We start from the raw sequence: 15,702 nt of genomic DNA, 5'->3' as shown, positions 1-15,702 counted from the left end.
ATATACACTCACATACATACATACATACATACACACACACACACTCATACATATACACTCACACATATCCACATGCATACACACACTCACATACATACAAACACTCACATACATGCACAGACACACTCACACGCAAAGCGTATATTAGACATCATCTATGCAGGACCATACAATTTATAATAATAATAATCCTTGCATTTGATATAACGCCTTCTCACGACGTTGAGACGTCTCTAAGCGCTTCACAGAATGTAGAGTAAAGTGAACTGACTGCGTACTTTGGGGGCGAAACGCGGAAGCCCGTTGCGCACGGCAGGCATGGATGGACTGAGTGACCACATTTTGTTTTAGAGTGATTATTTACCCCCAGAAAGAGATCCGCCAATTGACTGACAACCGGGTTCCTACTTACTGCTGGGGAAACAGAGGCGTGTGGAGTAAGGAAACTTACCTGAGATTTTGCCCCGCCCGGGAATTGAATCCTCTCTCTCTTGTGAGGTGAGGGACCCAAGCACTAACCTACAGGATTCCACGTTCACATCTGCACAGCAACTTTCATGTCGGGCGGATGTCACAAAGTCTGTCTACGGGATGGGCCCCTGAGCTGCATTATTATCATTGTGCTTAATAACAATAATGAATAATATAACGACAGTTTGCATTCATATAGCGTCCCTCACGCAGGGTAGTGTTCCAGAGCTTTTAATAACATACTTATTATTGTAGTGTTTGCAACATAACTCGGTTCAGAATTTGTGTGAAAGTGGAGTCAGTTTCAGGATGTATTTAGTATTGATAATTCTGAGCTTCAGAATAATAAAAATAATAATAATAAATAATAATAATAATAACTACTAATAATTAATTCTCAGTTTATTATAACAGTATATTAAGATGTAGATTTCAGGATTCAACCTCTCCAGTGGATGGATAAAATCGATCAGTCAATCCACAACTGTTTGTGGGACGCTGCTGTGTGCAATTGGCTGCCGTGTTTCGCCCACAAAATATATAGTCAATTCACTTGACAGTATATTCTATGAAGCGCTTTGAGACGTCTCAATGACACGATAAGGCGCCATATCAAATGCAAGGATTATTATTACTATAAACCCATTAAGTGCATTTTCTTTATTGCTGCTGTTGTCTGGTTGTGCATAAAGGGATATGGTTCGGGACATGTTAATGTGGCAGACAGTTATCTTATTGCAGCCTGCGGGAAAGAAAGAGAGGAAAAGAAAAGTGAGAGGGAGAGAGAGAGAGAAGAAAAAGAATGACAGAGAGAATGAAAGAAAGAGTGAGAGTGGAATGACGATAAGAGAGCAAGGAGAGCACTAAGGTGAGCAAAAGAGTGTGAAAATCAAGGAACGAAAGAGTGTGCGAGAGAGAGAAAAAAGGAGAGCGGGACCGATCGAAGGCTATGGAAAGGATTAGAGAGAGAGAGTAAGTAAGAAGGAAAGAAAAAGAAGACAGATTGAGAGAGAGAGAGAGAGAAAGAGAAAGAAAGAAAGTGACAGAGAGAGTAAGAAAGAAAGAAAGAAAGAAAGAAAGAAAGAAAGAAAGAAAAAGAAAGAAAGAGAGAAAGAGAGAAAGAGAGAAAGTAAGAACGAGAAATAAAGAGAGAGACATTTTTAAAAAAGTAAACACAGCGTAGAAAAGAAATTGAGGGAGGAGGGGAGGGGGCGAGGGTGGGAGGGGAGAGTGTGGCTGTAATAAAAAATGTGTAGTTTGCATTCAGTAACCATCCTTCCCTTTACCTTGTCTAATCCCATTGCTTGAAGCTACGTCTCTTATTTTTGTGCTGGGAAAAACAGGAAATCAAGCTTTGGGGATCTTCCCCTTGTGTGTATGTGTGTGTGGGGTTGGGGGGGGGGGCGGGGGTGTGGGGTGGCGGTTTGGGGGGCGTGGGGTGGGTGCTCAAACTTCACCCGTCCAGTGCTCTGAGACACTACCCTGCTTGAGGAACGCTGGATAAATCCAAGTTGTTGTTGTGGTTGTTGTGCGACCCAGACTTGCTGGTGATGTGGGCGAGATTGGAGGTTGATGGGGTGGGGGGGGGGGTGGGAGGGTGGAGAGGAGGGGGTGGGTGGAGAGGAGGGGGTGGGAGGGGAAAGCGAAGGGGTTTTTCCCCTCGTTCTTATTTCTATATTTCTCTCTCTCTCTCTCTCTCTAATATTTTTTGGCAGACTTCTGGAATGTCTGAGAGCTTGGCTAATGGTTTGGGGAAGGAGAAGGAGGCGGGGGGAGTAGGGGTGGTGGTGGGGGGGAAGGGAGGGAGCGCGTTTGGTGGGGTGGGGGGGTGGGGGGTGGGGGTGGTGTTTGTGGGTGTGTGCGCGCAAAACTTGGTTCGAAACTTTCCGAAAAGAGAGAGCGAGGGAGAGAGAAAGTGATCGAATTTTTTTTCTCTAAAAACAAAACCCACAGAAATGTAAACACGTCTGCAGGGAGAGAAAAAAACAGCGGGTTTGGGGGGGGGGGGGGGGGGGGGGGGAAGACGAAGGAAAATAACTGCAAGAACAGGAATAAGACTATAACGCTCAAACGTATACGTTTCAAACCAACTCTGAGACGTGTCGTTCGCAAAAGCTGTTTAGAAGTCACTGATAGAGTTAACAGCTGCCTCACATTTCAGCTGTTAATAATAATAATCCTTGCATTTGATATAGCGCTTTTCACGTCGGGAGGACGTCCCAAAGCGCTTCACAGAACACACTGTAAAGTGAATTGACTGTATATTTGTGGGCGAACGCGGCAGCCAATTCAACTTATTAAACGCTTTTCCCTTCACGGTTTGCAATCGCACCTTTTTTTCTCAGCATCCAAACCGTCTCTGTATCCTCTCCTCTCATCGTTTTCCTCTGTCCGTCTTTCCTCTCCTCTCCTCTACCTCTCTCTCTCTCTCTCTCTCTCTCTCGCTCTCTCTCTTTTTCCTTTCCTGGATCGCTCTCTCTCTCTCTCTCTCTCTCTCTCCCCTTGTTTCTAAAAACAAACACGCACGCACACACATTTTTTCCCGTTAAAACGATGCTTCCTCTGTGCCGTGACTTTGAACGCAGTGCTCGGTCCCACCGGACTTTCGAGTTTGACCCCAGCGCCGTACGGCGTCGTCGAGACGCCTGAAAGCGCTTTCGCAGAACTGTACTGACCGTAAAGTGGATCGACCGCGCATTTTGTGGGGCGAAACGCGGCAGCCAATTGCGTCCCCCACACAAACAGAGTCGTGGATTGACTGACTGCATTTATTTTTACTTGGGGGATCGTTGGCCAGCACATCGGGGGGGGGAAAGAAACTCCCTTTATTTATTGCCGCTTTCGCAAACACTTCTGTTCCCTCAATTCTCTCCTTTTTTCCCCGCAGATTTTCCCTTTCGCTCTCTCTCTCTCTCTCTCTCTCTCTATTCCCCCCTCCCTTTCCCTCCTCTCCCCTCCCCTTGCCTGACTCATTTTTCATATCCCTAGGTTTATGTCGTTCTCGTCTCCCTCTCACGCTCTTTCTCCTTCTTTCTCTCTCTCTCTCTCTCTCTCTTTCTCTCCCTCTGGGTTTTGTCTGCCTGTGTTAGTGTATGGGGAGTCTGGGCACTCTCAGTGATCCGTGATTGGAGACTTGAAGGAAACAAGGAATTTCATTCACTGACTCGCTCTCTCTCTCTCTCATTCACAACGCTCACACACACACACACACACACACACACACACATCCACAGCTCTCTAACTCAGTGACTCCTGTAAGCCGTAATAAGTAAGTACCTTTCTTATAAGTTTACAATTTAGAATAAATTCACGTTGCCAACTGAGTTCGTTTATCCAAATGGTTTATATTTCTTGAAACCAAAATTGCATCAAAACTTTTTTTTTTGCAGGGGAGGGAATTTGTGGTGGTGGGGGGGGGTGGGGGTGTGAGGTGGGGGCTGTGGGTGGGGGGGGGGTGAAAGAGAGAAAGTTTTTGAGAGCAAAAAAAGTCTTAAGGAGGAAAAAAGTTTTCGAGAGGGAGAATATGTTTTGGAAAGTTTTGCAGAGAAAAAAAAGGTTCGAAACGTTTTGTTTTAAAGTTTTTCTTTGCACCGTAATTTTATTTTTTTGGGTGGGGGGTCGGGGGTGTGAGGGGCGGCGATGAGGGTGTTATTTACTGTGCATTTGTTTCTTAAAGTGGCCGATATAGATGTTTTGCCTGTCGTCTTTCGAAGTAAATGTTGTCAGGCAAAATTATCGGGGTTGAAATAGTCTGATGTGTTTATTTCCCCCACTATACAACATACAGTCACTCCACTTCATAGTAATATTCTGTGAAGCGTTTTGAGACGTCTCGAAGACGTGATATGGCGCTCTATCAAATGCAAGTGTTATTATTATTATTATTATGTCATATTTTTTATCAACATCAAATGAGAAACGGACAAGGAGAAAGAGAGAGAGAGAGAGAGAGGGAGATGGGTGGGAAGTCGTCACTGTTTATAGAGTATTTTGGATGGAAATAACAGAATAATAGACACAAATAAAATTCCCTTCGAATCAGCTGAGACCGGAGAGTCAGAATGCGCACTGTTTAGCAAAAGAGTCTAGTTTTCTCTGCATCTTAAACCACCCTGAAACAGTGTTAGCATTTATTCTAACCTCATGTTGAAGCCACAGCTTTAAATATTTACTTTAGACTTTAGTGAAGCATTAAATTAACACTCCCCAGATCTGCTTCGGAGAATTTTCTTTCCCTTTCACTTCCTACCTCCCTCCTTCTCCCTCTCTGTTTCTCTTTCCTTTCGTTTCATGTGCAATAGTTATTTTCAAAATGTTTTATTGTTTTTGTTTGCATGCACTCATTCGATTATTAATCACTGGATTTCTCACATGGAGTCATCGCGCTCTCTCTCACTCTCTCTCTGTTTCCAGGCTTGTTCCATCAACCCTATATAATCTGCGCAGTGGACAACTTTCACTCTCGTTGCTCTCTCACTCTCTCTCTCTCGCTCTCTGCCCTAAAGCAACACTGTGCCAAACAACACCAACAACAACATTTATGCAGAGCCCCTCACGAAGGGTTAGCATCCCAGAACACACTTAACCATCCATACTTGATGTACCAATTTGTGCTGTTCAAGCTTCCTCAGTTGGCAACAGGTAGCAATCTCACCCTCCGAATCAGAAAGGTTGTAGGTTCAAGTCTTTGAGCTCACAGTCCAGGCCGACACATCAACATGGTGCTGGGGGGGGGGTGCGCGTGGGGTGGGCATTGGAGTTGAGTCCTGTAGCTCAGTGGTTAGAGCACTCGCTTTGCAAGTGAGAGACCTGAGTTCAATTCCAGGCAGAGGGCGAAACCTTGGCCAAGTTTCCTTACTCCACACAGAGCCTAATAATAATCCCTCCAAAAACAAAAACAATAATAAATCGGTCATTTTCAATCCACGACTGTTTGTGGGACATTGCTGTGCGCAATTGGCTGCCGCGTTCGCCCACAGATATACAGTCAATTCGCTTTACAGTGTGTGCTGTGAAGCGCTTTGGGACGTCCTCCCGACGTGAAAAGCGCTACATCAAATGCAAAGATTATTATTATTATTGTCAGAGGTGCCATCTTTGGGCTGAGACGTTAAAATGATGTCCTCGGCTGTGCGCTCTGTTCAGGTGGACATGAATGATCCCGCCGCGCTATTTCTGAAAGGGAAGGGAGTTTCTCTCTCCCGGTTTCATGGCCGGTAATTCCCCCCCGAGTAAACATTAGTCATTGTGGGTCGTCGCTGCGTGCAAATCGGCTGCCGCGTTCACCTACAGGACACACGGTCACTTCACTTTACAGTAAATCCTGTGAAGCGCTTTAGCGTACCGATGTGAAAGGTGCCGTATCAAATGCAAGGATGATTATTATTATTATCAATATTATTATTATTACAGTTTAAATCACTCTGTGGAGGTCATTTCTAAGTGGTTTTCAGTGATGCTCAACCAGACCAAAAACACCGCCACGTCACCTGTGAATGGATGTGACTTTATTTAGTACATTTGCCCTTCCGAAAATAGCTGCTTTTCGGGGGAGGTCGATATTTTGTTCACCGGGTATTTTGTCAGCCGTTTCTGAACAGTCGTATTAACAGTCCCAGTTGCACCGATGACAATAGGAACTATGTTTGTTTTACATTACCACACACGTCCACATTCAATTTGCGGATCGATATATTTCCCGATACTCTCTAGTTCCTTATTTTTCACGTTGTAATCGTTTGCGATAGCCACATCAATAATAACAATCCTTGCATATGATATACCGTCATTTCACATCGTCAAGACATCTCAAAGCACTTCACAGGATATACTGTAAAGTGCAGTGACTGTATATTGACGTCTACAATCTATTTGATTTTTTTATGATAAGATCTGGTTCGTTAGATGATTTTCCTGTCCATTATTATTAGCAGATAGTAGTAGTATTATTATTACATTATTACAGTTTAAATCACTCTGTGGAGATAATTTCTAAATGGTTTTCAGTGATGCTCAGCCAGACCAAAAACACCGCCACGTTACATATGATTGGATGTGACTTTTCTTAATACAGTGATCTGTCTGGGATAGGTGAGGCGCACAATATAAATACAAGTTGTTGTTGTTGTTGTTACTTTTCTTAATATATTTGAGCTTCCTAAAACAGCTACATTTTGCAGGAGGCGGATATTTTGTTCACCAGGTATTTTTTTGTCAAGCCATTTCTGAAGTCTTAGTATTATTATTATTATTATTATTATTATTATTATTATATGTTATATATTAAAGCTCCATTTAAGAATTTTCTGCAGTTCCTGTGGGATCTCACATGTCTCAGACTAAAATGGTCTCACAAGTCCCAGACCTCAGACTCCACACGTGTGGTTCTAATCAAATACATTTTAGACGTCAGTTATATTTATTTCGCTCTCTTTCACCCCCACCCCACCCCCACCGTGTCTGTGTTTGTCAATTTCATTAATATATATATTTTTAGAAAAGTCAAAAAAATTCATATTCCCTTTAAAAAATTAATATCATCTTAAAAATGCACTTTTTTAACGAAAGTACGTTAGTCAAGAATGTCTATGATCCAGAATTAATAATAATATAATGAATATGATGCAGATTATCATGACCGTAAGGGTTTTTATTTTCCTTATAAGAGCTAATATAATCATAAGCATGAGATATGTCGTGGATCAAGGGGTGTCTTTTTTTTGCTGCCGAAGTGAGTGAAAATGTAAGTTGAATTGATTTTAAAAGTCAGCATTTGATGTCGCGTTTAAGTGTCAAAGGTTCTGTTTGTTAGAATCATCCATCAAATTGGCTCATTTTACGTGTACAATTGCAACCGGGATCCTTCTTTATTAACTGCACATTTTTCCTCTCTTTCCCTCTCTCTCTCTCTCTCGTTCCCACTCTCTTTCTCTCCCTTTCTTTCTCTCTCTCTCTCTCTCTTGGTGGTTGGACGAATGAGACAGTTTAAACTAGAATTAAGAAACCAAAGCAACTCCTGGGGATGGAAAGAGAGAGGGAGAGGAAGTGAGAGAGACAGAGAGAGGGGGAGAGAGCACGAGCGAGAGAGCGAAGGAGAGAGGGAGAGAAAGAGAAAAAGAAAGAGAAGGAGAGCAAGAGAGAGGGAGAGGGAAGGAGAGAGAGAGAGAAAGCGAGAGGGAAAGAGACAGCGAGAGGGAGAGCGAAAGCGCGAGAGAGCGAGAGAGAGAGAGAGAGCGAGAGCGAGAGACAGAGAGAGAAAGAAATAGAAGCAGAGAATGAGAGGGCAATTTTTACGGAAGGTTTCGCGCAGTCACTGTTCATGAAAGCGGTAGACGTGGGGTTAGTACGTGGAGTGAGCTAACTCAGAGAGAGCCTCCAGTCAATACGTGAGAAACCTGGAGCTCATGTCCAGCCAGTGGCTGGCTTGCTTCTCCTTTTACAGTTTAGCCCGGAGACGACAAATTAAACCATACCGTAAATCTTCTATTATAGGTAGTAAAAGCTAATTTTAGATTTCCTGTCCAGTGCAGCTTCTTGCCTGATTGCTACCAGTTGCGAGAGAGAGAGAGAGAGAGAGAGAAAGAGAGAGAGAAAAGAAAGAAAGAGAGAAAGCCTGAACCTTTTTAAAAGGGCAATACATCACGTTTAGCAAGTTTAACGCCGTTCGGGTTGTTTCTGCGTCTCTCGACAATGGTAATAATAATGCTAATTAAAAATCCTTGCAGTTGATACAGCGCCTTATCGTGTGGCTGAGATGTCTCAAAGCGCTTCACGGAATACACTCTAAAGTGAATTGGACCCGGGCGTTTCGTGGGCGAAACGCGGCAGCTGATTGCGCACGGCAGCGTCCCCCGCAAACAGTCGTGGATTGACTGACCAAATTATTATTTTTTCACTTCTTTTTTTGGAAGAGATTATTACCCCCCCAGAAAGCGATCCGCCGATCGACTACCAACCGGGTTCCAACTTACCGCTAAGGCAAACGGAGACGTGAGAGGGCGAGGAAACTTGCCTAAAGTTTTCGTCCCGCCCAGGAATCGAACCCGGGCCCTCTCGCTCGCCAGGCGGGCGCTCTAGAACCACCGCGCTACAGGTCTCTCAAGCAGCAGATGTGGGTGTAAATTGCAGCCTCACCTGCTAAATCCACACAATATCCATCCTGTTATTAATCCAGACCTTTAATTGTTTGCATGGCTGGAGGTGGTTTCCAGGCATTGCATTCCCTGCAGGTTTTAATTATTATGGCCTTTGCGATTCCGTCGGCTCCGCTTTCTGCGTTGAGAAAACAGAGGCTCGATGTCAGCCCGAGCCGTTTCATTAAGAGCTCAGCGGCAAAAAAAAAAGGTTGGGAACTTTAGCCTCCGCGTTTAAAGCTGTCGGTGGATTTACTGCGACACAGGAACAGGACTGCGCCCTTGAGCCCCCCGAGCCCCGTTCCGCCATTACTATCAGATCAGGGTTGTCCAACCCCTTTGGCCGCTCAGGAGCCCGGATGCCCTACTTGAGAGACCTCCGAGGGCCGCGTAAGCAAGATTTTTGTGTTTCCCTTCCAGAAACGTAACGTGACATTTTGCGGGTTATGGAGGGAGCGGGTGGGTAAGATAAAATGGATGGGAGGGCGGGGGATGAAATTGGCCCGCGGGCCACCGGTTGAGCCACCCTGTATTAGGTCACGGCTGATCTGTACCTCAATTCCCAATTACCCGTCTTTACCCCCTATCCCTCGATACCCATATCCCTAACAAACATTTGCCCACCTCAGTCTTGTACGTTTGAATGGATCCAACATCCACAGCCTTTTGGGGGAGAGAGTTCCAGATTTCTACTACCATTTGGGTGAAAAACTGCCTCCTGATTTCACTCCTAAACGGCCTGGCTCTAATTTTAGATGATGCCTCCACCCCCCCCCCCACCCTCTTGTTCTGGATTCCCCCACCAGAGGAAATAGTTTCTCTGTGTCTACCCCATCGAATCCCTTTATCGTTTTAAACACCTCAATCAGATCAACCCTCAACCTTCTCAACTCAAGGGAATACAGACCAAGTTTATGCAACCCTCTCCTCGTAATTTAACCGTTTTAGCTCCAAAAAAAAGAGCTGGCCGAGAACGAGGAGGGTGGAAAGTTACTGGGGCAAATACGGCATTTAGAGGCAGTGTGTCAGCCTGGCGCAGTCGGTAACGCTCTCGCCTCTGAGTCAGAAGGTTGTGGGTTCAAGCCCCACATCAGGACTTAGAATCGACATGGTTTAAGCTGACGCTCCAATGCATACGCGGGGGGAAGGGGTATTGCATTGTCGGAGGAGCCGCCTTTTATAATAATAACTAATTATTTTTGCGTTTGATGCAGCGCCTTAATCACCCCGTGAGAAGATCTCAAAGCGCTTTACCATAAAATGTAGTGACTGTGTATTTTACGGCGGAACGCGCTGCTCACAGCAGCGTCCCACAAACAGCCACGGAGTGAGTGACCAATTTTATTTGGGGGATTGTCGGCCAGGACACCGGGAGAAACCAATTGCGCACGGCCACAGGTGGTGGAGCGGAGGAGACGACGAGAGACGAACCAGGAGGCCGCGGCCAGTCGAAAGGAAGGAAACAGATAGCGGAGTAGGGAGAGAGCAGGTCGGAGAGGTTAGGAAGGTACCAGGCTTTGAAGGGATTTGAAGATGAGTGAGAGGATCTTGAAATTGATCCGTTCCGTAATAGGGAGCCAGCGGAGACTGGCGAGGATGGTGCGATGAGGATAGTGTGAGTGGGAATAGAGGACGGCGGTGTTCTGAATCAGGTTGTAGTTTGGGGTTGGTGGTGCTGAGGAGTACAGACTGTCAGCTCAGCGTCCGAACGTGGGGCCTGATCCCACAACCTTCTGATTTGGAGGTGAGAGTGCTACTGAATGAGCCAGGCTAACGCCATCATTTGACGTGCAATAGGGAGAATAGATCCGAAGGTTAGAGGGCTCCTCTCGGTCTTCAAGACAAATCATAAGATCAGTTCAGATGCAGAAGTCCCTTCAGCCCAACTGATCTCATTCCTCCAGAACACCCAATTTACCATTTCTCCCCTCGCAGCTGCTTTTTAAATGAATCCCAGTGTCCTGGCCTCAGCCAATCTTCCTGGTAACCCTGTTCCAGTCGTTAATTTCCCTCTGGTGTATGTCTTGAAATTGACCATTTGCAACTCTTCAGTGCAGATTTGATGAGCCTGTTGGCTGGTTTCCAACTGCTGTAATAACGTACAGGGTAAAGTTGGTGAATTTCCACGCGTTTCTTGGGTAAATGAACCCTCGTGAAGGGCCAGTGGCAAGCCTGGCTCAGTCGGTAGCTCTCTTGCCTCTGAGTCAGAAGCTTGTGGGTTCAAACCCCACATTGAGTACTCGTATAATCCAGGCTGATGCTCCAATACAGCGCTGGGGGTGTGCTCCTTTGTTGTAGGTGCCATCCTTTGCATAGGGAAGGATGGGGCAAGGTGGAGGAATTGAGAGAGAATATTCCAGAGGTTCGGGGCATAGTGGCTGAAAGTGCAGCCTCCGATGGTGGAACGGAGGGCACGAGGGACAAGCAGGAGGCCAGAGGGTATATCACTGTAAAGTTGAGCAACTGTGCCTTGCTCTGCCACTGTCGAGTGCGCTGAGATGATATCCTGTGCGAGGGATGCAATGTAAATGCAAGTGCTTGTTGTGGTATTGAGACGGGATAAGGCGGAAATCTATGGAACGGGTTCCCTAGGGCGATGGTGGAAGCAGAAAGTGTCGATTCTTTCAAGTACAAATTGGATAGATTTCTTTTAGGAAATAATACTTTGGGATACAGTGTAAGAGTAGTTCTTACTACATGACATGTGCAGAGATTGCCAGGGTGGCGGAAAGCGAACTGGATGGACTTTGGTCTTTTTTTGACTAGCAATTCCTACGATCCTATGTCCCTGTATCAAAGGCAAGGATTCTTATTGTTTGACCGTTGTCTTCTCCAACTTAATGCAATGGACCCCTTCAATATCAATGGCAAGCTAATGTGGTTTTAGTTGCTTAGACTCCAGCAGTTACCCCCAACGCACACTCTGGGGTCCCCCCAAGCCTTGGCTCTTGCCAACCTGCGCCTAATACTTTCCGGAATTAGGTAAGCGGGATGCTTCCCTCCAGGGAGAGAGAGAGCACATTCCATTCCAACAGTCTATCTCTGGGATTCCCGTATGTAGGTGGGATACATGGAATTCTCAGTTTGGTTTGGAGACTCAGGACGGTGATGGGTTTCCGCACGTGTCAGACACTCGGCCGAGCAAAACAAATTGTTTGTCTAATCCCAATGGCTGTATCAAGGAATGCATCCATCACATTTGTGTAACGCCTTTCACTTCAGGAAGACAGCGCTGGTTGGACTCCTCTCACGTGTCTTGTGAGGCACTTGCGGCTGGTTACAGGTGTTCTGTGAGTGATTAAGCGGAGCTGGAGAGATCAAGCAGCTGAGACAGCAAAGATTGTGGTGAAGTTGATGGATAGTAAACAATCGAGAGATCGTGAGCATTTCCTAGGCAGGTCACTGACAGCAGTGGCATGTTCATCCCAGGGAGAATGACAGAGTCACAGAAATGTGCAGTGCACAAGGAGGCCGTTCGGCCTGTTGAGTCTGCCCCAGCTCTCAGAGTTTATATTTATAATATTCCTTGCATTTAATACAGAGTCTTATCATCTCGTCAAAAGATAGAATTATCGATGTGGCTATCGCAAGTGATTATAATAAGGCACTAGAAGATATCAGGCAATATATTGATCTACAAATTGAATGAGGACATATGTGGTAATGTAAAACAAACATAGTTCCTATTGTCATCGGTGCAACTGGGACTGTTAATAAGACTGTTCAGAAATGGCTGACAAAATACCTGGTGAACAGAATATCAACCTCCTGCAAAAAGTAGCTATTTTAGGAAGCTCAAATATATTAAGAAAAGTCACATCCATTCATATGTAAGGTGGGGGTGTTATTGGTCTGGCTGAGCATCATTGAAAAACATTTAGAAATTACCTCCACAGAGTGATTTAAACTGTAATAACATAACAATAATAATAAAAAATCCTTGCATTTGATGAAATATCTTATCAAGTCGTCGAGATGTCTCAAAGGACACTGTAAAGTGGGTGAAACGCAGCAACCAGTTGTGCACTGTGGTGTCCCACAAACAGTCATGGAGTGAGTGACCAAATTGTTGGCCAGGACACCGGAAGAGAGAGGCTCCCTTATCTTTTTGTACAGCGCCGTGGGATCTTTAACGTCACCTGAACAGGTAGATGGGACCTCAGTTTAACGTCTCATCTGAAGAATGGCGCCTCCGACAATGCAACAGAACCCCAGCGCTGCATTGGAGGGTCAGCTTAGACTATGTGATTCCTAGTCCTGATGTGGGGGCTTGAACCCACAACCTTCTGACTCGGAGGCGAGAGCGCTACTGAACGAGCCTAAGCTGACAGGCTGTTGGTGGGATGTTGCTGTGCTCAAATTGGCTGGGCGGACTCGCCTACTAAATACACGGTTGCCACACTCTATAGAAACTCTGTGAAGTGTTTGGAGACGGTATAAGCGCAGTACCAAGTGCGAGGATTGTTTAACTTGTGCAATGAGCTGCTCTGTGTCTCCGCCACTGTGTTAGATAGTCTGAAATGTGGTTGCGCGCGGAGGTGGTGGGTGAGGGGGTTGAAATACAAGCCAGCGTCCATCATCCTTGCCAGCAAAACTGCGGCTCTACTGGGACTGATATGGTGAGGCCCCAGGCTGCCTGTTACCATCAACATTACAACAGATCACAACATAGTTACCACAGAAGTATGTCATTTGCCTCTGATGTGTGCGGAGTGTGCGATGAAGCAAGCATTCAATGTCTTTGGCTCCTTTAAGACTGTGTCACCATTAAGCTAGTTTGTCATCCCCATTTCTGTTCCACATTTATGGGATCAAGCAATTTGGCATGCATCATTTTCCAGTGCTTTAAAAAATATTAACAGAGTTCCATGGTGTTGTGGTTAGCGCACTCGCCTCGCAAGCGAGAGGACCCAGGTTCGATTCCCAGGCAGAGCAAAACCTTAGGCAAGTTTCTTCACTCCCCACGCCTGTTTACTTAGCAGTAAGTAGGACCCTGGTGTTAGTCGATTGGCAGATCGCTTTCCAAGGCTAATAGTCCCGTTAAAAAAAAATGTGGTCACTCAATCCACGATTGTTTGTGGGTCACTGCTGTGCGCAATTGGCTGCTGCGTTTCACCCACAGAATACACAGTCAATCCACTTTACAGTATCCTTTGAGACAGTATCCTTGGTTCCAGTCCTACCTTACAAACCGCCAACATTACATTTCCGTAAATGTTTTTTCTTCTTGCCCCCGCCCGGTCACCTACGGGGTTCCCCAAAGCTCCATCCTTGGCCCCTTTCTTATTCCTCATCTATATGCTCTCTCTCAGTGAGGTCATCCACATACCTAACCCTAACCCTAACCCTATGCGGATGGCACTCAACTCTACTCCTTCAGTTGCGAAGTCTTCTGATGTTCTGTCAATTAGTCTGACAGAGATCAAGGCCTGGATGAGTGCAAACTTCTTGCAGATAAACGTCAACAAGATGGAAGCGATACTCTTTGGCTCCCGTCGACATCTTCTGTCCTGCACTTCAGACCTCCTCAACCTACCCGATCTGTCCTTAAAACTCTCTGAACCCGTGTGCAACTTTGGCGTCAGGTTCGATCCCCAGTAATCCTTCCTCCCCCACGTCCAGTCCCTTCATCTCCACCACATTGCCCATCCCTGACAATACCTCACTCCACAAGCTGCCGAAACCCTTGTCCATGCCTTCGTCACCTCTTGGCTGGACTCCTCTAACACCCTCCTCACCGCTCTCCCCTCCTCCACTATTCACAAAATTCAACTCATCCAAAACTCCGCTGCCCACATTCTCACCCGTACTAAACTCCACACCCCGATTACTCCAGGCTGTGCCAAACTCTAATGGCTCCCTGTCACAGAGTGGATCGACTTCAAGATCCTCCACTCTAGTGTTTAAATCCCTCCAAGCCTTGGTAACCCCCCCCCCCCCCCCCATCTCTCCAACCTTCTCTCTTACTCACAGCAACACCCACTCCCTTCGCTTTACTAGCTCCGACTTCCTCCGTGTCCCTTGAATCCTCCGCTCCACCATCGGCGGCCGTGCCTTCAGCCACTACGCCCCGAACCTACGGAACTCAATCCCTCAATCCCTTTGCTTTGCCCCCTTTTTCAGGTTGCCATTGAAGACCTCCCTCTTCGACCGTGCCTAGGGTCACCTTTACCCTTCCCCTGGCTCGCCATTGTTAAGCGCTCTGGGACTCCACCCGGCTTGGAGGGAGCTATATAGATGCAAGTTGTTGCATCTGATATAGCGCCTTATTATGCCGTTGATATGTCTCAAAGCCCTTTACAGAATATATTGTAAAGTGGGTTGACTGTATTTTGTGGGTGAAACGCGGCAGCCATTTCTCACAAACAGTGGTGATTTACCAAGGAATGGAGGGACTTAACGCTAGGTAAATGGAGGTGCGTGGAGTATGGAAACTTGCGTAAGGTTTTACCCAGCCCGGGTATCAAGGTGAGCGCGCTAACTGCTACTTTACGGGGCTCCTCTGAAGATTTGAAACAACTCACGCTATTCTCTAACCTGCATCCTCTCAAAAAAAAAAACATTTAATTAAATTTGCAGCCGAGGGAAAAGGTATGCTTAGCAAAAAAAAAACAGATCGGAGGACTTTTGTGAGCATTCATTGTGTGTTAGCGGGAAGGGAATGATGTCTGGGTGCTCAGTGGGTTTGAGATCACAGATCTGATTTCTTTTTGCAAGGATGTGGGTTTGTTCCCAGTTTTTTTTTTGCATCGAGATGAATCGATGCTCTGTGTTTACCAGGAACCTTGGAAAACGTGCAGGAATTATACACCAAAGAAATCCCCTGGAAAACCATTTGAGGAACATAGGAAAAGGAGTCGACCATTCAGCCTGTTCCGCCATTCTATTAGATCGTGGCTGTCTGCACCTCCCTCAACTCCGATTGAAGAGGGCTAACCAGACAGGACACAAAGCCAGGTGGAGCAGAGGCTAAGCAGTCTGCATTGTGGGATATATTAATAATAATAATAATAATAATAATCCTTGCATTTGGTATAGAGCCTTATCACGTTGGGAAGATATCTCTACACAGAGATAGATTGTTGGAATGGAATGCGTA

The 15,702-nt window shown here is 45.9% G+C and overlaps 1 protein-coding gene across 4 annotated transcripts in view; it reads left to right on the top strand.

The window, feature by feature from the left end:
- Nucleotides 1-3,538: 3,538 nt before the first annotated feature.
- erg (ETS transcription factor ERG) overlaps nucleotides 3,539-15,702 on the top strand; it is a 77,492-nt gene continuing 65,328 nt past the window's right edge. For all 4 annotated transcript variants that reach the window (XM_007909472.2, XM_042334549.1, XM_007909470.2 and 1 more), the window contains exon 1: nucleotides 3,539-3,739. The gene's annotated coding sequence lies outside the window, so the exon portion shown is untranslated. The remainder of the gene's footprint in view (nucleotides 3,740-15,702) is intronic.

Source organism: Callorhinchus milii, unplaced genomic scaffold, assembly GCF_018977255.1.
Source record: "Callorhinchus milii isolate IMCB2004 unplaced genomic scaffold, IMCB_Cmil_1.0 Scaffold4, whole genome shotgun sequence".
Taxonomy (NCBI): domain Eukaryota; kingdom Metazoa; phylum Chordata; class Chondrichthyes; order Chimaeriformes; family Callorhinchidae; genus Callorhinchus; species Callorhinchus milii.
Note: the sequence above shows the minus strand (reverse complement) of the source record. Positions and strands in the feature narration are given on the sequence as shown.